This window comes from Macrobrachium rosenbergii, chromosome 19 (genome assembly GCF_040412425.1).
Source record: "Macrobrachium rosenbergii isolate ZJJX-2024 chromosome 19, ASM4041242v1, whole genome shotgun sequence".
Classification (NCBI taxonomy): Eukaryota; Metazoa; Arthropoda; class Malacostraca; order Decapoda; family Palaemonidae; genus Macrobrachium; species Macrobrachium rosenbergii.
In genome coordinates this window covers 926,187-953,618 of record NC_089759.1, presented here as the reverse complement: position 1 = coordinate 953,618, position 27,432 = coordinate 926,187, and positions in this window count along the sequence as shown.

Below are 27,432 nucleotides of genomic sequence, written 5' to 3'. Positions count from 1 at the left end.
ACGGGGGAAAGGCGTATGTGTCGAGATTGTCCCACGGGTGTTGGAATGCGTCCTCCACAGCAGCCCACGGGTCTGGCACAACAGAACAGAAGACCTGGAGCTTTCTGTTGTGCCGGGTGGCGAACAGATTGATGGCTGGATGCCCCCACAGGTCGAACAGCCTTTCCGCTACTTCCTGATGGAGGGACCATTCGGTCCCTACCACCTGGCTCTGGCGGCTGAGCTTGTCTGCCACAACATTCCTCTTGCCTGGAATGTACCTGGCTGACAGCTCTACCGAGTGAGCCACTGCCCACTCTTGCACCTGCATCGTCAACTGATGAAGCTGGTGGGACACCAGTCCCCACTGCTTGTTGACGTATGCCACTACCGTGGTATTGTCGCTCATCAGTACCACGGAGTGTCCCATCACTCGATCCCGGAACTCCTGGAAGGCCAGGAAGGCCGCCTTGAGTTCCAGGATGTTGATGTGAAGGTGCTCGTCGTCTCAGTGCCACACTCCCAAAGTCAGCAACTCCTCCAGGTGTGCGCCCCATCCCTTGGTCGATGTGTCCGAAAACAGAAGCATGTCCGGAGGGGGAGTATGCAGGGATACTCCTATCAAGAGGTTCCTGTCGTCTGACCACCAGCGAAGGTCCTTCCTCACCTCCTCGGAAAGAGGGATGAGGAAGGACTGGGACCAATACTCCTTCAGTCTCCACTGGAGAGACCGCAGGTGAAGACGCCCGTGAGGTACTAGCTTCTCCAAAGACGACAGGTGACTGATGACGACTTGCCATTGCCGAGCTGGCTGCTCCTGCAGTGACAGGAACAGCTGTGCTGCCTGCCCGAACTTGCTGATACAAGAGTCCGAGGGAAAGACTTTCGCTGCCACCGTATCTATCAGCATGCCCAGGTACTTTATCCTCTGCTTGGGGGTGAGATCTGACTTCTCCAGATTTACCACGATCCCTAGATCCCAGCAAAACTCGAGGAGCCGATCCCTGTCCTGTAGCAGCTCGCCAGGACTAGCCAGTCGTCGAGATACCTCAGAAGACGTATCTCGTGCGAGTGGGCCCAAGCTGACACGAGGGAGAATACTCTCGTGAACACCTGGGGAGCGGGCGAGAGCCCAAAACAAGTGCCCTGAATTGGAAGACTGACTCCCCGAAGACAAAGCGGAGGTACTTGCGAGAGGACGGATGAATGGGTATTTGGAAATACTCATCCTTCAGTTCCACCATAAGCATGAAGTCGTTCTCCCTGATGGAGGCCAGCACGGTTTGCGCTGTTTCCATCGTGAACCGAGTCTGGCGAACGAAACGGTTCAAGGGAGAAAGGTCTATGACCGGTCTCCATCCCCCTGAGGCTTTCTCTATGAGAAAAACACGGCTGTAAAAGCCTGGAGACTGGTCCTACACGACTTCTACAGCACCCTTGCTCAGCATGGCTTACACTTCTTGCTGTAGTGCGGTGTCCTTCGACAATCCTGGAACATAAGTCTGGAGATGGATCAGAGAGCAGGTGAGGGGAGGCCAAGACTCGATGGGTAGTAGATATCCCTCCCGAAGGACATCCACTATCCAGGTCTTGGCTCCATGTTGCTGCCAAGTTGCCTAATGGCTCGACAGGCAACCCCCCCACCTTCGGCAGCTTTTGGGGGGGAACGCCGCCCCTAGCGTTTCCCCTTCTTCTTCTTCTTACCCTTGCCCCCTTTACCGGCTTGGAAAGTGGGCTGAAAAGGGCGGGAGGGACCCCCCTTCTCGAGGGGGACCCCTTCGAAGACTGGGACTTCTTAGGGGCCGAGGAAGTGCCAGCCTGGCCCGAAGACCTGGCTGCAGTGGAATGCGAAGACCCGGAGGTCTTGACCACTGCCTGGTGGACAAGCCGGTCGCTGTCATCGGCACGGCGCTTGTCCACTGCGGCGTCCACCAGCTCTCTGGGGAAGAGAGAGGCGGAACCCAGCAACAGTCCATTCCGCAGGGCGATAGCTGACTCGGGACCTACAGACCTGGCGAAGTGAGAGAGAATGGCATCCCTTCACTTTAGCACAAGGTTCGCAGTCTGATGGGCGAGGTAGGAGATAGCCCTACCTCCAGACTGGCACAGTCTCCCAAAGGCGGAGTCCTCCCCAGGTACAATAGCGCCTGAGGAAGCAGCTACCTTCGATACTGTGAAGGACCACAGATCGAGCCAGGAGACTGCTTGGAAGGCTGCCATGGCGGTGGCTTCCAGGGTTGCAGCTTCTTGCTGAGAGAGGGAGATACTCTCTGCAGTCAATTGCTGCAACGACAGACCCGGATCCAGACGAGTCAGGTCCGGGTCAACCTGCTTAGTCAGTAACGCCCCTTCAACTGGTGTGTAGAAGCGCTTCTGTCGAGGCAGAGGAGGAGGAAGAAGCTTGTCCGAGCGGCTCGAATGAAGCGAACTGTCTTGCCCAGACACAAGACCGTTCACCTGGTCGAGTACCCCTCGGCAAGCGTGGACCACGGCAGCCCCACCGAAGCCTTGGGTTCCTTCTTGGGTCCCCAGAAGGATTCGAGGCGCGATGGATGATCCACAGACGAGGCCGTGGTCCCTTCCCTGAGGTCATTGTGCTGACAAATCAGCGCGATAACCTCCGCAAAAGTCCTCTGTATTTCGGGGGTGTCCGCATCCTGGGGCAGAGGACCCTCGAGTCCTTCCAGAGTGCAGTCCTCCCGAACTACTCTCCCCGCAGGAGGGAGAGCCTCGGCAGACCCCCGTGGACCTTCCTGAACCACGCGGGCGTAAGACCAGGTTGAGCCGAGAACCTAGCCAGGTTCGTACCCCCATGCAGTAGAACTCTGAGGAGAACACTCTCCAGAGTTCCTCCTCTCCGTGTCGCTCCCCCTGGAAGAAACCGAAGGGGCGGAGGGGACAGGCAAGGAAGATCAGGCGCTATCACTGGCTTTACTGGCAGAACCAGCAGAGGCAGTGGGCCGAGAGCGGTCACCAACCCGCGGTGATGACGAGCTCCCGGGTCGAGGAGACTGCTTTAGCCCAGGCGAAGCAATCTCCCGAGGAGAGCGGAGCGGCTCGCGAGAGCCAAGCCGCGCACTCGCCTCCCCCGAGCCAGGCTGGCCGCGCGGACGTGGCCGGGGACTGGGAGGAGTCGAGCGTGCGGCTGGCTGGCGCGAGCTTGCGCTGTCCTCTGGACGCGCCCCAGTCTTCTTCGAGGCCGGAGCCTCTCGGGAAGACTGAGCAGGGGACCTCTTCTCTACCTCTCCTTGCGTGCGGCCCCGCGTGGCCAAAGCACTATCTTGGGAACCTGACATGGCACTTAAAGGAGTGCCAGCAGGAAAAGCCAGAGCACCTGCATGCCCGGGCTCTTTCTCTCGCCCCACGCCCTGGTCTGTACAGCGAGAAGTTTCTCCCGTATCAGACGGGGGTATCTGGGTCTCCTTGGGGACCCGGGTACTCAGAGCAACTCGCGAACAAGTGTCCGACGCGGACTCGCTGGCCTTAGAAGCAGGAAATTTCTTAGGCGCAGCGGGGGGGAGGTGGTGCAGGCCTTGGTCTGCACGCCCTTGGATCCCGATGCCACTGACCCAGAGGCCAGGGCAGCGGTTTCCTGATCCGAGGATCAGGAAGAGCCGACGAGAGATCCCACTGCCTTTCCTGTGGAAGGAGGCAGACCCTTGGAAGCCTTGGTGCGAGGCTTCTTAGGGGGGGGAGAGGCAGGCTTCTTCTTCTTCGGCTGCGAAGCCTCGGAAGGAGAAGCAGAAGAGGCAGCAGACGAAGACGACGATGATGACGAAGATGAAGACGACGACACCTTCCTAGACCTCTTCTTCTTCTTCACCATCTGCTTCAGGAACGCTGTCAGGAGAGCGTGGCCGAAGACTCAGGAACAGCAGGAGGGGCTGCAGCAGAAGGTACATCCCGGGCAGAGACCGCGGAGCTCGAGCCAGCATTTACCTGGGTGGAGGCAGCCACGCATCGGCCAGGAACAAAAGTGGGTGGGGCCGGGAATGCAGGCGCCGCCCCTCCCGCGTGGATAGTCGTGTCAGGCCGCGCCAGAGTCGATGGGATGGGGACAGGAACAGACGAAGGGCCGGGCTGGAACATAAGGAGAGGAACAGTGGATGTAGACAGGCCAGGGTCAGCAACGGGGGCAGCAACAGTCACATACGGGTATGATGTCACCATGTAGGCGGGGCCAGCTCGCGTGAACAAGGCCAGAAAGCCAGGCGGCAGCGGTACAGCGTGTTGCAACGCAGGGGACACCAATACCTGGGTGTCAAGGTGTGATGCTACCGACACCGGGAGCTGTGCAAACCTGGACATGGTGACGGTCGTAGTAGTGGCTGTCGTTGCCGAGTGAGCGGTAACTGGAGCGGGGGACAGTGGAGCCAATCCCTCCAGTGACGTGCCAGGTAGGCCCAGGTGTAGCCAGGTTGAGGTTGGGTTCGTAGCCTGGCTATCCAGCCCGAGACCTGAAGCGAGAGTCGGGTCAGTACAGGAAGCCTCCAACCGCTTCGAAGGAAAAAACTCCCCTCCGGAATGGGAAGAGACCTCCGAGAGGATGTCCAGGTCCAACTCTCCCCCGTGCCCTTCCACAAATGATGAAACAAAAGAGGAAGGGGAGGGGGAGTCCTCACCCGAGGGAGAGGGAGCAAGAAGGGGAAGTTCGCCGGGAGGGAGAAACGAGCCCGACACATTCGCCACCACTGGAGTCGTTGGGGGTGTTTCTCTCGGACGACTCCTTGGTAGGCTTACGACCGTAACGTCTCCTCCCCTCGAACTTCCCCCATTGCTCAGGGGACCAAGAGCAACACTCACTACAAGGGTCGTTGCGTGGACACACATGCCCCCTGCAAGATGTACAGAGGGCGTGTGGGTCCACGTCGACTCTAGACCAAAAAGAGTTACATTTTTCCCCCCTACCCCAGGATATACACGCTGGGGATAGGAAGGCTTGGTTGGTTTATCCATAACAAAAAAAGGTAATTTTCCCACCAAATGATGAAGAAAAGAAAGCTGTCAGGCAGAGAGCGGTGAAGAACAACGTCCGTGCGCTACGACGGCCGAAAGCAAGTTGGAATGTTTACATCCGGGCAGGCGGTACTCCCGCCTCCCAGACAGTAATTAACTGCCTAACCACCTTGTTTGAAGTTCAACGGCCGTTTCCAGCCTATGCCTGAAAGTAATCCCCTAATGTAAAGGACCGAGGGTTTGTATATTGTGTCGGAACAAACTTGGTTTTCTGGTTCCCGCCTCGACGTTGTGACTGTCCTTTTCTTTTGCTTCATATGCGTGTCAAACTGGTTTTCTTACGTCGCTGCTAGATCAGAACTTAACTTGAGCAACACCTCAATTAATGACTGGTCTAGTTTCACGCGTGACGTAATCGTTAACTGGTGTGTGAAGCAAAACAGAGGATTGGTGGGCCGGGCACTACTGTCGAGATCGATGAGGCCAAGTTCGGCAGGAGGAAATATAACGTTGGCAGGGTGGTTGACGGCCAGCCGGTTTTTGGCGCTACATGTTGGGAAACCTGCGACTTTTTCGTTGTGGCTGTTGAAGACAGGAGTGCTGCCACTTTAGTGGCCATCATTAAAGAGTTCATTTTGCCCGGCACTACTGTTATCTCGGACTGCTGGAAGGCCTACGATACCCTCGGCGCCGAAGGCTACACTCACTTGACAGTCAACCACTCCCTCAACTTCGTCGACCCTGAAACCGGTGCCCACATCAACACCATTGAGCGTAGGTGGCAGGAACTCAGAGCCAGCACCCTCAGGTACGGCAGGAGGAAATACAACTTTGTAGGCTACCTGGCTGTAGCTTACTTTAAAATTCACTTCCCCAACCCCAATGCCAGGCTCCACGTATTCCTAAAGGCAGCGGCTGACCTCTACCGTCCCGGGCCCTAGGGTATGGCCACCTGCTTCTTTTCCTCTGAAGGCTTTTTTGCGTGCAAACTATTATTTGTTTACAGGTTGCTGCTTTCAGTTGGCGTTGAGTACCTTCCTGTCCTTGTTTTTGCCTTGGGGGGACTTTTTTTTTTTTCTCCACTTTTAGGTGTCCTGGTACCGGAGGTGAGATTTGTTTGTTCACGTCATATATTTTGCCGCCTGCTTCGTTACTTGGCAGTGTCCCTTCCCAGCCCCCACCCGCTCCCTTACGCTTTTCCCGGACCCGTCCCCAACGTGTTTCCCGCTTGTGTAACTTTCCTCCCACCCTCCCGTTGCACCGCTCCTCAGTTACCCCCGCTGTTGGGGTACTGAGGTAATTTCTTTCTCCCTCCCCCGTTGCTCCTCGCGCTTTCAGCCGCTCCCTCGTTTCTGCGTATGGCTCCCCCTTGTCTTTCCCCTCCACCTTGCGCATCCGTAACGTAAACATTTCCTCCCCGCTTCTTTGTTGTTCCCCACCCGCAACCCCGTGTTCCCGCACTTCCCCCTTACTGTTGAGTTGAGGTAGGGGGCAAATGACACTTGACCGCCAACAAGCAAGTCCATCTCCGCTATCAGGAGACCTGAAAGTGTAGGAAAAACAAGTTCCCATGGTACAAACAGGCGCGGAGCTACTATATAGAATTACCGAAGGATTAGACATCCTAACATTACTACTATTCCCATCTGAGAAATGTTGAAGGAGACTAGCTATTAAATTTTCCATACTAATTGCAATCCTAACCTCCGTCTGTTTTACTACCTCTGAACTCGCTAAATCCATCAACTGATCTGTAGCAGAAGCCTGAGACGTTTGAGGCAACGAGAATCTGACCGACGTCTGCCGCCCTTATAGCCAAAGACAAGGTCTAGAGAATACAAGGTCTTCTCACGGCTGACCCAAAATTGGGATCTAATGCGCAGGTAGAGGTTGTGACGTCACGCGGTCTACTCACGGTCCTTGGTGATCTCTGACTGATCAGTTCGTTTACAAACAAACAGTGTACAATAGGCCTGGCAAATTCCACATATTTGGTACTGATATTGTCCATAATAGCGGCCTTATATTTTCTCTTTCTTGCTGCAGTTGAGGCAGTTTAAGTGATATGAGCCAACTCTTGTGCAGCAAAAGGGCACTTTGAAAATAGGAAAAAAATAGGGATCTAATTCTTCATAGATTTCCTATGGACGACAAGTGTAGTGTCGCAAAAAAGATGGGGTTATGATAAAGGCACAGACGCTTTATATGAACCTAGATCAAAAGTGCAATGTGTAAAGGTCACACCTTGGAAACAACTTATTCATTATAAATTCGACACCGATATAACTAAAATTCTATTTGAATTCATCACTAAGATAGTGAGAGCTGGATTCACTATAGTTGATATGGTTAATGACTTGGGGCAACAAATATAAGGTTATGGAATTCAATAGGCAATGGCGTAACTAACCCAACATTGTTAATCCTGCGGATAATTGCAGGGAAATATATGTATTTGCCGATGCTTCTCATGATAAAACTCATCAGAAACACTTTCTCAGACCATGGATCTAGGTTATCGGACTGTAGGACTGCTCACATTGAGTCAGGGAACTGATTGAGAAAAGTAAGAGTGATCTAATGACAACTCATAAACTATTTGAAAAGCATTTGAGTGTTTCAGATATGGAGGGTATGACAGTGAAATTAGCGTTACAGTTACTCTGTTAATCACAAAATCTCAAACACTTCGGAGAAAAAGGTCTGATTGTGGATAGGCACTGGGAGAGTGCAAACCAATTCATTTGCCTTGTTGATAAGTGGTTTGATTTATTCAGTTCTGGAGTGCCTTTTGATAGAAAGTCTTCACAGAATGCTTACTGGGATAATCTTAGAAACCAAAACAAAACGTTGCAAGAGATGACACACCTATCCAGAACAATGAAAAGTCTGGGGGAAAAGGACTTTACCCTTTCCAAAAAGAATTTGTGATAACTTGCAAATCTCTAACAAACTTGCTAGGATGTTAGGTGAAAATTTTGCAGTATCATATATCTTGACTCAAAGGTTGAATCGAGATGGACTGGAACTCTTTTTAGCTGTATACGGCCAATGGGTGCATGTCATCAGCACTCATCACCTGTTGAATTTAAGCACCGAGTTAGAGCCCATCTCCTGGGAAAAGAGAGAACTCTATGAGGCGCAAAATGCAATGTTGAAAATTGCATTAGCGATAATATGACCGAGGTCTCATTTTCCAACTTGATAACTAAAGAAAGCACTTCTTACGAGGCTGAAGAAACACCTCTTCAGAAAGCGTTAAGCTTACTGGCAATATTGTTTCGTTTGCCAACGGAGGAATTGCAGAATGACAATGAAGACAAAACTGTTGAGAAGAAACGTTAGAAGATGCCACGGAAGGAGACATGCAATTTTTTTTTTTTTTTTTTTTACGTTAGTTTAACCAGACCACTGAGTTAATATTAACTCTCCTAGGGCTTTAAATGAAGGATTAGACACGCTATTTAAACCCTAATAATTTAATTAAACCTAGCGACATATGTTTATCTAAGAACTAATTAAGTTAATTAGGAATATATTAAGGAGACATGCAATATATGGGTGGTTTTGTAGCCCGTAAGTTCCCCCGAGTATGACTTTCTAGGAACTAAAGAACCGAAGGAGATGGCACAAGGATCGGCAATATATAGATAGAACAAATGAGAAGCTAATGAAACTTGACCCGAATTTTTGGTGCCTTTAAAATCGATGGAAAGGATATTTATTTGTTATCATTGCAAATATAATGAAAAAGTTGGTCACATAATTGTTACCCTTATGTATACCTGTACTCGTATATGTGTATTTGAGTGCGAGTTGTATATTATAGTGAAAAATGTTTTTTTTTGTTTTTAAATTCCAGTTGTAATTATTTGGATGAATTTACGTAATAGAAATGAATATGGTCAACAAGCACTTTATTTTCCTAAAAGAATGAATCATAATTTTTTATATTAAAAAGAGTCAACGAGGAAACAGGAGAAAAGTTTTCCCATTTGTACAGAGCTTGGGCAGAGGAGAAAGCAAGTAGACCGCGTGACGTCACGTTTCATAACTCCCATCTCCTTACCCCCGTTAATCCTGCGCGTGAGAAGACCTTGTATTCTCTAGACCTTGGCCAAAGACTTGCGATGACGAATGTAATCTCCATCTCCTGTGCCGCCTTCCAATGGGAACATTCATCGCTATGAGTCTTGACATCACATTTTAACCTTCCTACATACCTGACAATGTTTATCGTTTTTCAAGGTACTCATCCTTCTCTGGCAGGAAGAAGAAGCGATGAGCTCCAGCACCCACAGTCGTAGGGGCAGTCGAGGTCGAAGACGTGGTAGTATACTGAAGGTGAAAGAGTCCATGATGACCAATCGATGCCGGGAACCAGCGAGTCCAATTCTAAAAGACGCTCCACAGGAGAAGAAACCGGTAAATACAATCCAGGCCTTCACCAGAGGTCCAAAATACAAAGAGAAGTCGGACAATAGGATTAAAACCTCGCACTGCAGAAGGAAACAACCTTTCAGCAGCGCGAACAAAGGGCAATTGACGAAAATGGGCGTGTCGGACTGTCGGCGCACACCTGTGTCAGCGTTGCCAACCGTTTGTTATGGTAGCTCGTGACAGATTTTCCCTGCAGCGTTGGTAACACTGGCTGTTAAAATTCCCGCTATAGTGGGGCGGGTAATTAAGACTTGTTCGGGCTAGTGGGATTAGGAGCTAATTCGGGTGTTCAGGGAGTGTATTGCAATACAACATTTTCAAAAGGATATATTTTATCCTTGCTTTTACGTAACTTAACCTTATTTTTCAATTTATCACAATCAGCAGATACTAACATGGTGACTATTGCACCAGTCAGCACAAACTTCCATAGTCACATTATTAATGTTAACATATACCACAGGTCTCTCAATATTACTTATCCTACAAATAGCCTGGTTAACATAAAATACATGACCTTCTTCATCACTTCCACCTTCACTGGTAAAATTATACTTATGCTCATCAATACTTTCAACAGTTTTCCTTTTTGGACACAACCTAGCAAAATGACCTTCCTTACCACATGTGCTTTAATGCTTACCTATTGCAGGGCACGGTTCCCTTTCGTGTGGATACTCAAATCCGCATCTCCATCACGTTCCGTTTATAGGCCTTTGAGTGAAGTCCTGTTTAGGCCTTAATGCTGAAATTCCCCTTTTGCTTCTGTTGTCTCGTTCCATCTGATCCATGCCGTGACTGTATACAAGATCCTTGCTTTGCGATGGGTGAACGTCTTTCTCTGTAATGTGCACATGATGAATTTACTTCATATGACACTGCTGTCCTTTGATTGCTTGAGGTCTGAGCATAACCTGTTTTAGGCTTAGGCCGATGTGTTGCGCTTCTGGCCACATTAACTTCTTTGGCATCCTTATTTTCAATTCTCCTTGCTTGAAATTCTGACTGCTCTTCAGCTTGGATAAATTTCATCATCTCTGAAAGTGTCGTTTCCTTCTTCAAAATCTCCCTACGTGCCGCCTCGTTCCATTATTTGTATAAGAATCTCGTCTTTATCCCCAAACATGCAATTTCTGGCTAATTCCTGCAATCTTGAAACAAGCTTGAATTCCTTCATTAGGCTGCTGCACATACTGGCGAAAATATGAATTTCATAAAACCTATTAACCTGAGGTTTAACATATTCTTCAGTTGCATTTATGACAGTTTCCACATCGTCTTCCCCTCCTTACATGTGCATCTGTGAACAATCCTTGGTAAACCTCTGCCATTACTTTCCCCGCAAGCGAATGCAGTAGGGCTTTTTGCCTCTTCTTGTCCTTAATTAATGTTATGGGCTACTACAACATTGCCAAAATCTGCTGTCCAGTCCTGCCATCTGTTGGCCACGTTGCCATCCTCACTATGAATGAACCCGAAATGGCTGGATATACCCAGCAAAATCTGCCATGCTAGGTTAGGCTGGGCTATACTTAACGTATAGGATAGCTAGGGTATCACACTAGGCCTTATTCCTCGTACTTTCAATGAGAATATATATATATATATATATATATATATATATATATATATATATATATATATATATATATATATATATATATATATATATATATATATATATATATATATATATATATATATATATATATATATATATATATATATATATATATATATATATATATATATATATATATATATATATTATATATATATTATATATATTATATATATATATATATATATAGCTATCCTAAGCTATAACAGCCATAAACATGTTATGACATTATGGAAACGAATATCATGCATAGCTTGTGGATCCTCTTCGTATAGCCTGTAAGGCTAACTCCTCTTTGATCGTCGCCATTATTAAACCTTCTCAGCCTAATGAGGAATCACTGATCTTCTTCCCAGCTTGTTCCCATTTTTATATGGGGTCGCCGTGATGCCTTCTTTTGAAGGACTTTGATTTGGCTTTGGGGTACACTACTGATAAGCTTGCATATTTGTTGAACATTTAATGCCACTTGACTATAGGGAAGAACAAGAGTAGTTTTGGTTAGTTTTTACACACACCTCCTGAATATTGGTTAGGCGGTTCTCCTTCTACACAAACGCCTCCCAAACTTACTACTTCACACAATTATTAGGAGTAATGGTTCTCATATTGTAAGAACAACATCCCTCTTCTCCCTGTGTGGCGGAATTCAAAACCACAAAAAAACAGTACACAACACTCACCCTGGTCCTCGGTTGCTGGAAGATGGAATAAGGCGTCCACGGTCGCCAACACAGCACGCAAAACCACATAAACCAAACCAAAACAGAAAAACACACGACTCACGAACATACAGCAACAAGAACAGCACACTAACAAGGAAAAACAACAACTCTGAATCAGCACACAAACAAACTGTTTAAGACCAAAAAAACGACTGACCGGCACTAGCTCTGACTCAAAACTGCCTCCAAAAGTGGAAAAATCCTCACATATATTCCACAGACAGACAGCTATTTTAAACAAACTAACGACCTCATCCCTCTTCCAACAACCGAAGCGCGCTCACTAACGACAATTACACTCTCTCTCTCTCTCTCTCTCTCTCTTTCTCACAAAACGTTGGGAAATGCTAATAAAAACAAATTTATTCATCCTCTATAATTCTCAGTTTTAGCATTTCCCAACCAATACCTTCCACACTGCATTCAAATCGCATTATGCAACACCCACGGATGCTCACTAGCAGGTCCTCTAGATCGCGTCACTGGGCACGCAATCATTCTCTCAGAATCATTCTCTTCTAGCAACATTCAAACCACATCTTCTCCATTCCATTCTCTCTCAGATTCACGCTATCTTCTTCAAATTCCCACTTCTCAATTTCATCCACAATCTCATCTATACCCTCTAACTGTTCCCGAATACCTCCCCAATTCTTCAACTAACCCATCCCAGGGCTCATTGACCTTTCCAATTCTTGCAACGATTCATTCATGCTTTCAATCACTCAGTATATTACTGCCACGCTTTTCTTACTCTTACACTTTCGCTCACCTCCAACCGTTCACTAACCCTGTAAGGTGTCAAAGAAACGAGCAGGTAAAGGTTACTGCTGATTTATTACAGATCCAGGCGGCTTATATTGCGGCCGACTGACGCCGGGCCGTGAGAGACAATGGAATTGACTGTGACCTGAGGTCGAAACAATAAACAATAATATGCAGTGAACGAGTACGAATTACAATACGAAACATACAGAGACACAATATAGATACAGTCTTGATGCCTGTGAATGAAGAAACATGTGATACACAATGTGTGACATTCGTATAAATACCATAAAGTAAAAATGATTAAAATGCGTGACCTGGCACGTTTTAGGCGTGACTAATTTAGCTTGAAGAAAACGGGAAGTCACCAAAGAAAACAAGCTCAGCGGAGACTTAATTAATGGCGCCGCCGAAACACTATCCTGGCGCCGAATTGGTGACTTTACAAATACTCCCCCCCCAAGACGAGGGACGCGTCTGATTAATCCCTGTACCTGGTGGGACGCTGAAGGGTGCCGCGGCTCCTTGAGGATAACTGAGGGGCCTCCCGCCTGTGAGGCTGCTGTTGGGGCGGTCCCTTCCTGGGGCGGCCGCACCTGCGGTGGTGAGGGCGTGCTGGAGTGCGTTTGGGCGGAAGGGGTGCTGCGACGCTGCCGGGACTCTCCGACAGGAAGGCGGGCTTTAGCCGGTCTATGGAAACCCAGTCGTTCCTGCCTGGAAGTGCCAGCCGGAACGCCTTGCTGTTCCGTTCCAGCACGCGGAAGGGTCCCCTGTAGGGCTTAGTTAGTGGTGGACGGACGGCGTCGACTCTGACGAAGACGTGGGTGGCGGATGACAGCTGTGGCGGCATGAAGGTGGTTGCTCTGTCGATGTATGAGCGCCTGCAAGGCGAACTTGCCGCCACGTCGCGGAGCCTCTGCAGAGATGGGGAGTGGCGATCATCCGTCACGAGCTCTCCCGGCACCACGAGGGGTTCCCCATAGGTTTGTTCAGCTGCGGATGGGGTGCCGTCGGCTCTGGGGCGGTCCTCAACCCGAGGAGGACCCACGGCAGCTGATGTTTCCAGTCCTCGGCGGTGCAGCGGGCCATGAGGGATGACTTTAAGGACCTGTGGAACCGTTCAACCAGGCCGTTGGCCGCTGGGTTGTACGCTGTGGTGGTGTGGTGCGTGGTTCCCAGCAGTTGAGCCAGGGCAGACCACAGCTCGGAGAGGAAAGCGGGGCCCTGTCGGTTGTGATGTGGTCCGGGACGCGAAGCGGCTAACCCAACTGGAGAGCAGGGCCTCAGCGCACGCGCGCTGGCGGTGGCTTCTTGCATGGGTGTGGCCGGGCCACCTCGTTGAACGGTCTACCACCGTGAGGAGGTATCTGGATCCGCCTGATGGGGAAGGGGCCCGACGACGTCGATGTGGATGTGGCCAAGCGGCGCCCTGGTTGTGGGAACTCGCCTACCCCCGACTGCGTGTGACGACCCACTTTACTGGTCTGGCACTGCAGGCACTGTTTTGCCCAGGCTGTGGCGTCCTAATTTTTGCACCCCGTGCCAGACGAACTTTTTGAAAGCAGTTTGGGCGTGGTCCTGCCGGAGGGGTGTGAGAGGCCGTGGATGATGTCAAATACCTGGCGGCGGCGTGAGGCTGGAACCAAAGGGCGGGCTGGCCTGTGCTGATGTCAGAGAGCAGGCTGGGGCCTCCGGGGCGAGGGTCACGCCCCGCCACTTGAGGGATGTGATGGCGGTGCGGTATGCTGGGGTTTCTGGGTCAGCGGCCTGTTCTCTGGCAAGGTCCTGGTAATCTACACCAAGCTGCACTGCGTTCAACTCGACTCTGGAGAGGGCGTCTGCTACGGGATTTTTCTTGCCGGGGAGGTACCTGACGGAACAGGTAAATTCGGCTATGGCTGAGAGGTGGCGCTGCTGTCTGGAAGACCATGCGTCCCCCTTGCTTCGTGAAAGCGTGAACCAGTGGCTGGTGGTCTGTGAAGATTGTGAAGGGCGTCCCCTCCAGGAGGAACTTGAAGTGCCGAACTGCGCGGTACATCGCAGAGTTCCCTGTCGAAGGTGCTGTATCGGGACTCTGCGGGATTGAACTTCTTGCTGAAGAAGGCGATGGGCTGGGGGGCGCCGTTGATGATTTGCTCCAGAACAGCACCGCAGGCAACGTTACTGGCGTCTGTCGTCAGCTGGAGGGGAGCCTTGGGATCCTGGTGTGCCAAGGCGGTTGCCTTGGTGAGGGCGGCCTTCGTCCGGGAAAAGGCCTGCTGCTGGCTGGGTCCCCAAGACAGGGACTTGGTTGACCTTTAGGACTTCCGTCAGGGGCCGTGGTGTGCGCGATCCCGGGATGAAGCGCCTGTAGAAGTTTACCATCCCAAGGAACTCCTGGACGGCCTTGATGGAGGTGGGTGTCGGGAACTTTGCTACGGCTGCCACTTTCGATGTAAGAGGGCGGACGCCTGTCGGAGATACCTCGTGACCCAGGAACTCTGCTTTCTGGACACCGAATGTACACTTGTCAAAACGGACGACGAGGCCGTTTTCTTGGAGGCGCTGGAGGACTGCTTTGATGTGCCTCTGGTGTTCGCTGTGAGACCTGGAAAATATGAGAATGTCGTCGACGTAGCAGACGCAGAATTTTAGGTCCCCAGGATGCTGTCCATGAGCCGCTGGAAGGTGGCCCGGCGTTCCTCAGCCCGAAGGTGGAGAAGGCGAACACATAGGACCCGAAGGGCGTGATGATGGCTGTCTTTGGTATGTCCTCTGGCGCAACAGGTACCTGAAAATAAGATTTAAGAAGGTCCAATTTAGTGAATATTTTGGCCCCGTGAAAGGAGGCCGTGAGGTCTTGCATATTGGGCAGAGGGTAGTGGTCGGGCTCCGTTGCAATGTTGAGCCGTCTGTAGTCGCCGCAGGGTCTCCAGGAGCCGTCCGGTTTCTGCACCATGTGGAGGGGGAGGCCCATGGACTGGAGGCTTTCCTGCAGATGCCCATCCGTTCCATCTCCGCGAATGCTTTTTCGCCTCCTGAAGGCGCTGAGGGGGAAGCCTGCGGAACTTCGCATGTGTCGGGGCCCTTTAGTCACTATATGGTGGTATATGCCGTGCTTGGCTGGGGCCCGGGGACTTGGCGGCTCGGGCTTAAACACCTCAGGGAACTCCGACAGAAGGTGTGCATACTGGTGGGGGCGACGGCGCTGATGGTGGGTCTGGGTCCCGCCGTTAACGGGAGAGACCGGCAGGAGTCGGTATCGAGGAGGCGCTTGCGCCCCACGTCGACTAGCAGGCCGAAGTGCGCCAGAAAATCGGCCCCAGGAGTGGGGTTCCCACGTCCGCGACGATGAAGTCCCAGGAGTAATTCTGGCCAAGGATGGAGATCGACAGGAGCCTGGTGCCGAGGGGAGAGGATGGGGTTCCGTTGGCGGCCGTCAGGAAGGCGGCCGGGTCTGGTGTCTGGTTGCAGTCCTCTCTGGATGCTGGGAAGACCGACTTGAAGGCTCCTGTGTCGACCAGCATCATCCTGCCAGAGACGGTGTCGCGGACGTAGAAACCTACTGTTTTTGAGGCCCTGGGTTCTTCGGCTGCCATGGCGGCCTGTCCTGCTGGCCGCCGCCACCCCCGTTTTTTGAACGGTTGAACGAGCAGGGCGGCAGGCAGTTTCGGGCGTCCTTTCCGAACCACTTGTGATAGCGACAGAAGCCCGGGACCATCCGTCTGCTGTGGTTCGGTGGACGTCTGTTGGCGATGGCGTTGACGGGCTGCTCTACGTCCTCTTCAGGCTGGACGGAGCTGACCGGCTGAGTGGCCGGTTTTAGCCGCTGTGAAGCCTTGACGGAGTCTGTGAGGTGTTGTGCCGCCTCTATGAGGTCCTCGACAGGCATGGTGTAGGGGTGAGCGATCTGGTTGCGTACTTCCGGGAGGAGTTGGCGAAGGAAAATTTCCCGTACGAAGCTTATCTCCTGCCGCTTGTTTGTGCCACCCAAGACTGGTGTTGACAGGAGATCTACGACCATGCCCCAAGCGTCTCTTGGATTGAGGTCGTGGCGTGGATTATTGGCAAGGTCGATAGCACGGGCGGCCCGCTCGGCGATGGGCAGGGAGCAAGCTTCGAGGAGGAACTTTTTGTGGTGCTGTATGTGAGGGTGAGTGTTTCGGGTACCCGCGAGATGAGTTTGTTGTACACGTCCTCCGGAAGGGCGTTGAGCACTGTGTCGGCCTGTAGGATTTCGTCCGTGAGGTCCGCGATTCTGAAGTGGCTCTCCACCCTGCGCAGCCACCTCGATGGGTTCCCCTGCGTAAACGGCGGCAGCTTTAGGGTGAGGGCGGCCCGCGATTGTGTTGCCCGGCCGTCGTGTGTTCGGGGCGCTGGTGTGGAGTTGCGGGAGGGCCTCGATGCGGGGGCGGGCGCGGCTGCGATGGGAGGTAGGTAAACCTCGGAGTCCGCGGGGTCCGCGTTTAACTGCATGAAGGAGGGGATATCCGCGTCCATGCTCGCTCCTTTGACCCCTTACTGGAGTGGGATACTCGCGTCAGTACGCACTTTCGTGCGCCGTGTGGTTCCGCTAGTGACGCTGGTGGGGTACGCCGACGAGAGTCAGCACGCTCAAACGCTGGTTACAGCGCCGTGTTTAGGCCGCTAAGAGCGTTTTTGGAGAAATCCTGGAGCCAAGACTGAGTCGCCGTGTGAGTCCGCTAATGGCTCCGGGATACTCCGGGGGTCACCACTGTAAGGTGTCAAAGAAACGAGCAGGTAAAGGTTACTGCTGATTTATTACAGATCCAGGCGGCTTATATTGCGGCCGACTGACGCCGGGCCGTGAGAGACAATGGAATTGACTGTGACCTGAGGTCGAAACAATAAACAATAATATGCAGTGAACGAGTAAATTACAATACGAAACATACAGAGACACAATATAGATACAGTCTTGATGCCTGTGAATGAAGAAACATGTGATACACAATGTGTGACATTCGTATAAATACCATAAAGTAAAAATGATTAAAATGCGTGACCTGGCACGTTTTAGGCGTGACTAATTTAGCTTGAAGAAAACGGGAAGTCACCAAAGAAAACAAGCTCAGCGGAGACTTAATTAATGGCGCCGCCGAAACACTATCCTGGCGCCGAATTGGTGACTTTACAACCCCTACACGTTCAGTCAACTCAGTTATATCAAACCCGCATATGCTATACGTTCTATCCATACCATCCCATTCATCCGTATTACACGCTTTATCACTCATTTCCACTTTGGCACTCACACCCCTATCACACAACTTACAACCATTCCGTTCACTTAAGTTCTTCCCTTTCTTACGTTTTCTACCATACTCTATCAAAACAAATTGCTGATCCTCCTCATGCAACAACCCCTCACGTACATGCATCACACGCACCGCTTGCATCCTGGAGGATCCACCCATTTGAACCCCCTTCACACTCAGTTTCCCGAATTCGCTGCCACAGTCACCCTCTTTCGTCTACATACACTTGATACATGCCCTTCCATTCCACATTCGTCACACTTCGCTCTCGGTTCTGAACACATTCTATTGCATAATGCCCATTCTTACCACAGTTGCCACATATTACATTCACTCGGGTACCCTACAACCATTAGCAATATGACCCACCTGTCTGCACCTGTAGCATTTAACCCCTATCTTTCGTACACTCCCTTACCAAATGTCCCGATTGCCCACACCGAAACACGCTCCTAAAGCCCACCTACACTCATTCTTTGTATGTCCTTCCTTTCCACATCTAAAACACTTCGCTCGACTTCTACTCATCGACCTTCCCCTTTGTACACTACTATCCCTAACCCGTCCAACCCGTTGTTCCCTTACAAACCCACCATTCATCCTCACTGGCACCTCCACATTACTTGCTCTTACACTCCTATCTATTACACTATCGGCCATTCTCTTTGGGCCCCTCAACACTGCATCCCTAAAGCTTCCAAACTCTGGTACTCTCTCATCTACCCCAGCCCGTTTTACACTTACACTTCTGCTCTCTTTTATAACCCTGTCAAGCTCATAATCTTCTACAATTTCCAAAATTTCTCCCCAAGTCAACCTTTCATTCGTCCATCTTTTCTTCTCCTTACTTCAAGTTCACAAATTCTCTAACTCCATCTGGCACTGTCCCTAACAACTTCCATACTAACTCCTTACATTCATCTATCCCATCATCCCCAAACTTCTTCCTTGCCAACGTCTCCAGCCTACAAGCATACAGTGACAAGGTTTCCCCAGCTTTCATTCTTGCCTCATCAAATTCATTCTTCCTCTTATACTTAACACTCGCTTTCATACGCCTTGCTTGCTCAACTAGTCTAGCTTTCACCTTGTCATACTCAACATCTCCCACACTCATAATAACCCTATACATATCAAGCAAAAAACCCAGTCAAATATTCTCCTAATTCTCATTGCCCACACTCTCTTACTCTCCCCATACTTATCCTGACAAAACCTTTCATACTCCCTAAAGAAATCATGCACATCCCTACTTCCATACTCATTATACTTTTCACACCGGGGTACCTCCCTCACATACATAGCCTTTCTCACTTCTTTCTCACTTTCACTCCCACTTTCGCTACTTTCACTCTGTCCTTTCAAACCCTCTTCCGAATACAAAGAGTCCACTTCCGCACTTACATTCATCTTACTCATTACACTCTTCTTCCCCCTCTTTTTATCCACTTTTATCCACCCACCTCCATCCACCTCACTATCACTGCTGCCTTCACCCTCTCCCTTCTTTCCTGCCTTTCCCACTTCCTTACCCTTCTTACCAGTTTCCTTTCCCTTTCCCTTCTTCCCTTTTTCTTCCCCTGACTTATCTGTTTACTTTCCTCTGTTCCTTCCCTTGCTTTTCATTCCCCTTTTCCTTATCCTGCCTCTCATTCCCTCGTTTCTTACTTCCTATTCCCATATCACTTTCATCACTCACACTTCCATTCACTTCTTCCTCCTTTTCTTTCTCTCTTGCCCTTCACACGTTCCAGAGAACCTGCCTCCAACAGCCCCTTCTCCAAAAATACCCTTTGAACATACCTTTCACCATTTCTTCCACACCTTTCATCATTCCCTCCAACTTTTTATCCACCCTCTCTTCTGACTCTTTCATCTCCCCTTTCATTTCTTCTTTCGCACTCCTTAGCATTCCCCCCATCTCCTCCAACTGACTCCTCAACTCCTCATTCTCACCCCTCAGCCTCTCATTCTCTCTTGCCAGCCGCAACTCCTCTCTCAACCTCCCCAGTTCCTCTTCCATTCCTCCAGTCACACTACTAGCCACTAATCTCAATTGCAGCTGCCCCACCAGCTGCCCCACGTTATGCCAAATATTATGTGGCGGAATTCAAAACCACAAAAAAACAGTACACAACACTCACCCTGGTCCTCGGTTGCTGGAAGATGGAATAAGGCGTCCACGGTCGCCAACACAGCATCAAAACCACACAAACCAAAACCAAAACAGAAAAACACACGACTCACGAACATACAGCAACAAGAACAGCACACTAACAAGGAAAAACAACAACTCTGAATCAGCACACAAACAAACTGTTTAACACCAAAAAAACGACTGACCGGCACTAGCTCTGACTCAAAACTGCCTCCAAAACCGAAAAATCCTCACATATATTCCACAGACAGACAGCGCCGTAAACAAACTAATGACCTCATCCCTCTTCCAACAAATAAAGAAGCACTCACTAACGACAGTTCACTCTCTCTCTCTCTCTCTCTCTCTCTCTCTCTCTCTCTCTCTCTCACAAAACGTTGGGAAATACTAAATAAAAACAAATTTATTCATCCCTCTATACCTGGAAATGAAAATAATCATTATTAAAGCAAAATATACATCACTCTTGAGAACACAACAAATAGGACGTTAGAGTGCTTTGCGGGTGTACTGGGCATTCGGAAGGTCACTATTATTCCCTATACATTAGACTGTGTGGGCTGTGTGAACGAGCAAATAGGAAGGTCATTGAAGTTCTTCGGATGACCGTGGGGGGAAATGATGTAAATTGGGATCGATATATTCCACAGGTGCAACATAGTATAAATACGATGGTTAGTGATACCACTGGAATGTCTCCCAATGAGGAGCTGTTTGATTACCCAGCGTGGGGTGCATTCCATCGGGTGATGAAATGATCAGGGCACTTATTTCCACCGCGAAAGAGAGATATGCGTCTTGCTAAGAATCTTAAAATGAAAACGCGAGACATGGCAGACAGGAGCAATGCAATGCAAAGCCAGATAGAGCTAAAGTTGCTGTGAATGTCAGGAATCAGTTGAACTATAAGCTGGGTCCTAAATTTGAAGGTCCTTTCCGCATTGTAGAGGCAAAGGGAAACATTTGTTGTTCTAGGCGAGAACACGGGTGTCTCGGTTAACACATATATCTAAAATTAAAAAGACAGGGTAATGGGAATCGTATGGGTTAATTCCTGGGTTGTACTATGGTTATGATAATCGTTTCTTTTTTTCTCTCTCTGTTTTTTAATGAGTTTTAAATGGACGTAACTTGTAGTTTTTTTAATGGGGGGAGGGGGAATGTTAGTCCGTAGAGTTATACAAATCTTTAATTGTCCGAGTTCAGTTTTTGCTTTTGAGGTGCAATCATCATCATCATCATCCAGGTGCCATATCCCCAAGGACGTCGGCAATCATGGCTCGCCACTCCTCTCTATTTCCGGCTCTCTGCAGTAACTGAGCTGCAGACATTCTTCCTCCAGTCATTCTCACCAATCCATCCATATATTTTTGTCTAGGTCTTCCTCTCAGCCGACTTCCATTGATTTTACCAGTGAGAGAGAGATGTTCTAGTTCTTGTCTTCTCACTATGTGACCCACAAACCGCATTTGTCTACCTCTCACTGAAGCCGAAAGTTCTCTCTCAATGCCTACTCTGTAATACCTGCTCATTAGTTTTCCTTTCTGTCCATGATATTTTCAGCATCCTTCTCCAAAACCACATTTCTGCAGCCTGCAACCTCTCCTCATCTGCCTTCCTCAAGGTCCAAGTTTCACAGCCATACAACAATACAGACCAAACAAAACATTTCACAAATCTCCTCCTAAGATTCATCGATATTTTTGAGTTGGTGACTAATTTCTTTATCTTACCAAATGCATCTTTTGCCATGGATATTCTCTTCCTGATCTCTTTTTCGCATTTTCCATCACTTGTGACAGTGCATCCTAAATAATTAAAACTATCGGTTTGTTTAACGGTTTCAGCATTAATTCTTATATCTGTGTTCTTGGGGGATTTCATCTTTGGAGATAACCATAACTTCTGTTTTCTTAATATTTATTGACAGACCTCTTTCTCTGCTTGATTCGTGTAAAGTACTGACTAAAGCTTGAAGTTTATCATGAGAGTTTGCAACAAGTGCTGTATCATCAGCATATCTGATATTATTAATATTGACTCCTCCAACCTTAATTCCTTCCATATCTCTGAGATCTCTCATTATCATTTCACTATATAAATTGAAGAGATCAGGTGATAACACACAACCCTGTCTTACACCTCTCTTGATGTGCCGAGTCTCTGATTCGTCATGCAATGCTTTGTTAAAATTAAGTGCAAAATACCATGGAAGTTAACACATATATGAATTTCTTTTTTTCCCCGTTTCGAGCTCGGGTATCTTGGAGATTCTTACTTTTGTTTTTTATGCTGAGGTCTCTCATTCACATGACTGAGAGTCGTGGCATGGGCTAATTTCGTAGTGAGGTTAAGCCCGTGTGTTGTTATGTAAGAATATTATGATGTGTAGTAGTCGTCTGACGCAATATCTTTGAGTATAGAGTTACAGTATAAAATTTTGTTAATTAGGATATTTTTTGTGGGGGGTGGTAACTGGTATACTGGACAGAATCTGTCTGATTTGTTACGGGTTTGGGTAAATCAGTTAGGGATTAGGAAGACTTTAATATGGTCTCCAAATTTACGTGTTTGGATTTTTCAATTCTCTTTTAGAATTAAGAGGGCTATGTCATTCGTAATTGTAATTGTTATGATCACAGGAGCGATTGCCAGTATGTCAAATGCTATTTTGCTGAGAATTGAGCAGTATTTGCTAAGCAGCATAAAACTTTGATGATGTTACGAGATATTTTACCTCTCAGATGATTAGAATTTCCTTTAATGAGTTCAGTATATGGGTAGGGTTCTCAGGTAATTTTTACTGGGAAGAATTTGTATGGGTAGTATCTAAAAGTTAGTGTACCTGATAGAGGGGTGATTGTAGAAATTCCAGTTAGCAACTGGAATTGTTTCACAGTTTTATCATATGACCTTTGTCCTAGTGGGTTTAACATTTCAGTAATAGTATGGCATAGTGCGTAGACTAATTACCTTTTGGGTTGACTGTTGACACGACCAACTTACGTTATACACCACTTCCGCCCAGCAACGCCTGATGAATGACTTCTATGAGCCTCGACTGACACAGGTTAGATATGGGGGCCGTCTACGATATGCCTGCAGGTTTCTATGCCAGCACCTTCATCAGAGGATCCAGGGCTTTTGGAGAGATGTCGGGCAGGATGTCTACAAATCGCCGTTGTTGCTGAAAGCATGGGCTTGCGCAGTTGCAGACCGTTCAGTGTAGTTGGATCACCAGGAATTCAAGATGTGAAGAGTAGCAAGGGCTTGTACAATTGCAAGCCATCCAGAATATTTAGACCATCAAGAATGCAAGATTTCAAGTGTTGCATTCCATAAATGAACTGTTATTGGAAGAACAATCTGTAAAGTCACCACATCGGCGCCAGCTTTTAGTGTTTCAGCGGCGCCATTAATTAAGTCTCCGCTGAGCATGTTTTCTTTGGTGACTTCCCATTTTCTTCAAACTCAATTAGTCACGCCTAAAACGTGCCAGGTCACGCATTTTTAACCATTTTTACTTTATACGTATTTATACAAATGTCACACATTGTGTATCATATGTTTCTTCATTCACAGGCATCAAGATTGTATCCATACTGAAGTTCTGTGTTTTGTATTGTAAATTGTACTCGTTCACTGCATATTATTGTTTACTGTTTCGACCTCAGGTCACAGTCAATTCCATTGTCTTTCGCGGACCAGCGCCAGTCGGCCGCTATATAAACTGCCTGGATCTGTAATAAAGTAGCAGTAACTTTTACCTGCTCGTTTCTTTGACACCTCTTACAAATCATGCACACGAGTTTTGACACCTCTTACAAATCATGCATACGAGACATATGATTTTCATATCCAGTACAGACAGTTTGCTGTGATTTTGGAGCTGGCCCTTACTGAACGTTCGATTGAACAGTTATCGTATCTGGGCGAGGGCGTCCAGAAATCATAGGGTCCCCCCATAAAGTTTGCATAAAAGTCTTTGTAACTATAACCCTAACAGTCCTAGAAGACTCTCAGGGCTTTCTCGAAGTCACTTCCATTATAATGGACAAGGTTAGGACAGCAAAGAAATGGAACCTTGCATGGAACTCAGAAGTGGCTTTGAGATTTGTCCCATTGGGACACCAAACTCATAGGTAGCCACATCGAGTGGGAACTTTTTCCATTCCGAAGAATGGACAAGTGTTTTTCATTCCCTTCTGGAGTTGCCAGATACTGGGATAGTGGAAATAAATAGCTTTATTTCTACAATTTTCTCATGCCTCCCAATATCTGCAGAGTTCTTAATTGAATGTATGCTTAAATGAAGGTCAGTAAATTCAAATATTTGTTGCATCAGTGGCACAGGCCTAGCTTCACTGGTCCATGCTTCATGTTCTTGATGTAAAATATACTGAAGGTTATTTTTCAGTTTACCGACAGATATTACTTAGATATCATAGTAAGGTTATTTTTTATGCATGCAATGAAACTGTGACTTAAAAAGTTTGTGAGCATAGGTCTAAGTGTAGCCTGAGCTATGCCAGTGAGGTAAAACATAACTATTGAAAGCCCATTGTTCATTTGTGTTCTGAGTAGCGTTTGATACAAGCTTGTGTTAGTTTATTATCGACACAAATTGGCATGTTTATAATTCATATAAGAAGGGACAAGGGTTCTTTGTATATACTGTACAGTAAATTTCCCGTATTCGCGGGGGATGCATTTCAGACCCCCCCCCCAGTGAATAGTTAAAATCCGTGAATACTTACTACCGCCCCACCCCTCTAAAAACATTTATAACTACTTATCTTGAAAGTTCAAATACCAAATGTATACTTAAAGTATCTACATCAAATACACCTTAAATTATTATCCTGTTACTGTATTAATCTTTGAAATTATATTATTAATATAATTTCAAAGTCATCTTAAACATTAGTACAGGCCCTTAAAAAAGGATTTTGACAAAGGAAAAATCTATTTCTGGAGAGGGGCCCGTGTCACCCGGTGAAATAGTCCATTCAGCACTTATTTCTAGGTAATTCCGTTGCTAGATACCAGAGAAAGCTAAATGAAATGCTGGAGTTACTACCCCCAGAGCGAGCTCCACTAGATGGAGTCGTGTATGGAAAAGGGTGAACTACAAAAACACGGAACCTTATCCTATAGAGATTCCCAATGTCAAAAGTCCCAACGAGAGAGGTGCCGATACAAGCCCATGCACTACTCGCGGACTGTATACAAGGCAACACTAGTCGCATTCCATGTTAGCACCCACCTCACTAGAATGAAGTTTATGAAGGGAGGGAGAGAATGAAAAACAGGGGTGGGTCACCGGGTGACATGGGCCCCTCTCCAGAAATAGATTTTTCCTTTGTCAAAATCCTTTTTCTGGATCAGGGGTCCCGTGTCACCCGGTGAAATAATAACAGAGAAATAAACATCATTCTTATGCTATTAAAGACTTAAATAGAAACGTTGAAAACTAGGAGAATTCTACCCTGAACATTAGTAAGGTCCTCTAAGTTCATGTAATGAAAATAATGTAAGTGGTCACCGTCTAAGATCATGAGCTTAGAATAGCACCTGAATAGGCTTGTATTAAGAAAATACTTCCTGCCTAAAAGCAGACCCAATGAGCCGGAGACGGAATTTGGCGGAGTGAAATCGATAGGCGTATATGTGAAACCTACCGATTTATCGCCGAAAGAGCGGCCACATGAGGCGGAGCTTGACGGAGGTAAAACCGACAGGTGTATATGAAACCTACGGATTCATCAGGTATCCTGCTCGGGAGAGCATAGCGTACAACGCAATCTGCCGGGTGCCAAACGACTAATAATAAGCCAAAGGAGGCGGCGTTTGGCGGAGATAAAACCGACTGGTGTAAATAAAACCTACGGATTCATCAAGTAGCCTGCTCGGAGAGAGCATAGTGTACTTTACAACCTTCCGAGTCAAGAATAAGTCACATGAGGCGGAGTTTGGCGGAGACGAAACCGACAGGTATATATAAAACCTACGGGTTCATCAAGAAGTCTGCTCGGGGGAGCATAACGCACTTCATAACCTTCCGTGCCAAACTATAAATCCAAAACAGACTGCGCACCGGAATGGGAGCTATAGACTCCGTAACCGCTGGTTTGTTGCAGGATAGCAGAGCATTCCTGCACTTTACAAAACCAGCCGAACACGTATGAGAAAAGGGCATGCTGGAACGGATGCCGGAGCAGAGTACCGTAGCAGCCACTAGCCTAGTCAGACCAGGAAAACCCCCGGAGAAAACCGGGCTAACAGGACAAAACTCATAGACATAAAAACAGAGTCAACAGAACATTCGAATGCGATCATGTTTGAACAAAATGTGGGAAGGTTATGAACTGTTCGGAAGTGGGCGCACTCCAGAGCCAAGAGAGGAAAACCCTGGAGGAGGATATCCTGAACGAAGTGATAGCGGTGGGGAATAAACGCCGACCGCTAAACACTAAAACCGCCGTAGCAGTAAGCAAGGAGAGCGCCCAACAAGATAACAAAACACCGAACAGGTAGTAGCAAAAAGGAGGGGGAACGCCGAAAGTAAATAAAGCAGAAGACAGTTAGGTGGAAAACGCTAACTGGCCTCGTATGAGATCCCAACAGTGAGGTGCGAACATGTAGGAAGCACCACGAAGGGAAATAGTCGACGTAAAAGGAAGGGGGAAGGATAGGCCAGGAGGTTGGTAACCCAAAGCAGCGACCAGGGGTGGGACAGCACTCCCCAGGCGCCCAGAGATTCTCATAGATCCCCTTGCTATGTAAGCTGTGTTGCACGACAAGAGCGAGAGAAAAAGAGAGGAAGGGCAAAAACCTCTACGGCCAGGAGAGCAATGAAAGATAAAAGGAGTGTGAACAGGAGTGGGGAGAGCACTCCCGGTCACCTCCAGGTCCAGGTGGAGTGCCAACTCAGACACACCGAGGGACAATCAATCAATGCAGAGGGAGGGGATGTAGGCTACAACATAAAATAAGGATAATTGCTCTCAAGCCTTGGAAAGTTAACAAACTTTGAAAACAAACCAAGGGGAGAGAGAGAGCAAAGGATAAAAGGGAGAGAAGGGGACTCTCGAAACCACAAAATAACATATATATAGTCGGTAAAAGAAGTGTGAACAGGAGTGGGGAGAGCACTCCCGGTCACCATTGGTAAGCAACCCAAAGAAGGATTGAACTAGGATAGGCCACGCAGGTAAACCCTCGCTATTCCAGCTTAACTTATTAGGAACATTAGCCTAAGTGAAAAGCCGAAACAGGGAGAGGGTGGACGTAGGCAATATATCCAAGCCAAAACCAAACAAAGGGAAGCACCAGACATAAAACACACATGTACAGAACGAGATCACCGACATGAAACTCATACGTACAGATCGAGATCGTCCCCTCCTTAACGATTTTTCCCCGAAGGGAAAAAGTGTTACAGCCAACCCCTAGGCTAACCTAACTGAGGCGATGTAAAGGAAGGAAGCCTAGGAGAGGGGTAAAGGCTAACCAATAACTCAAAAA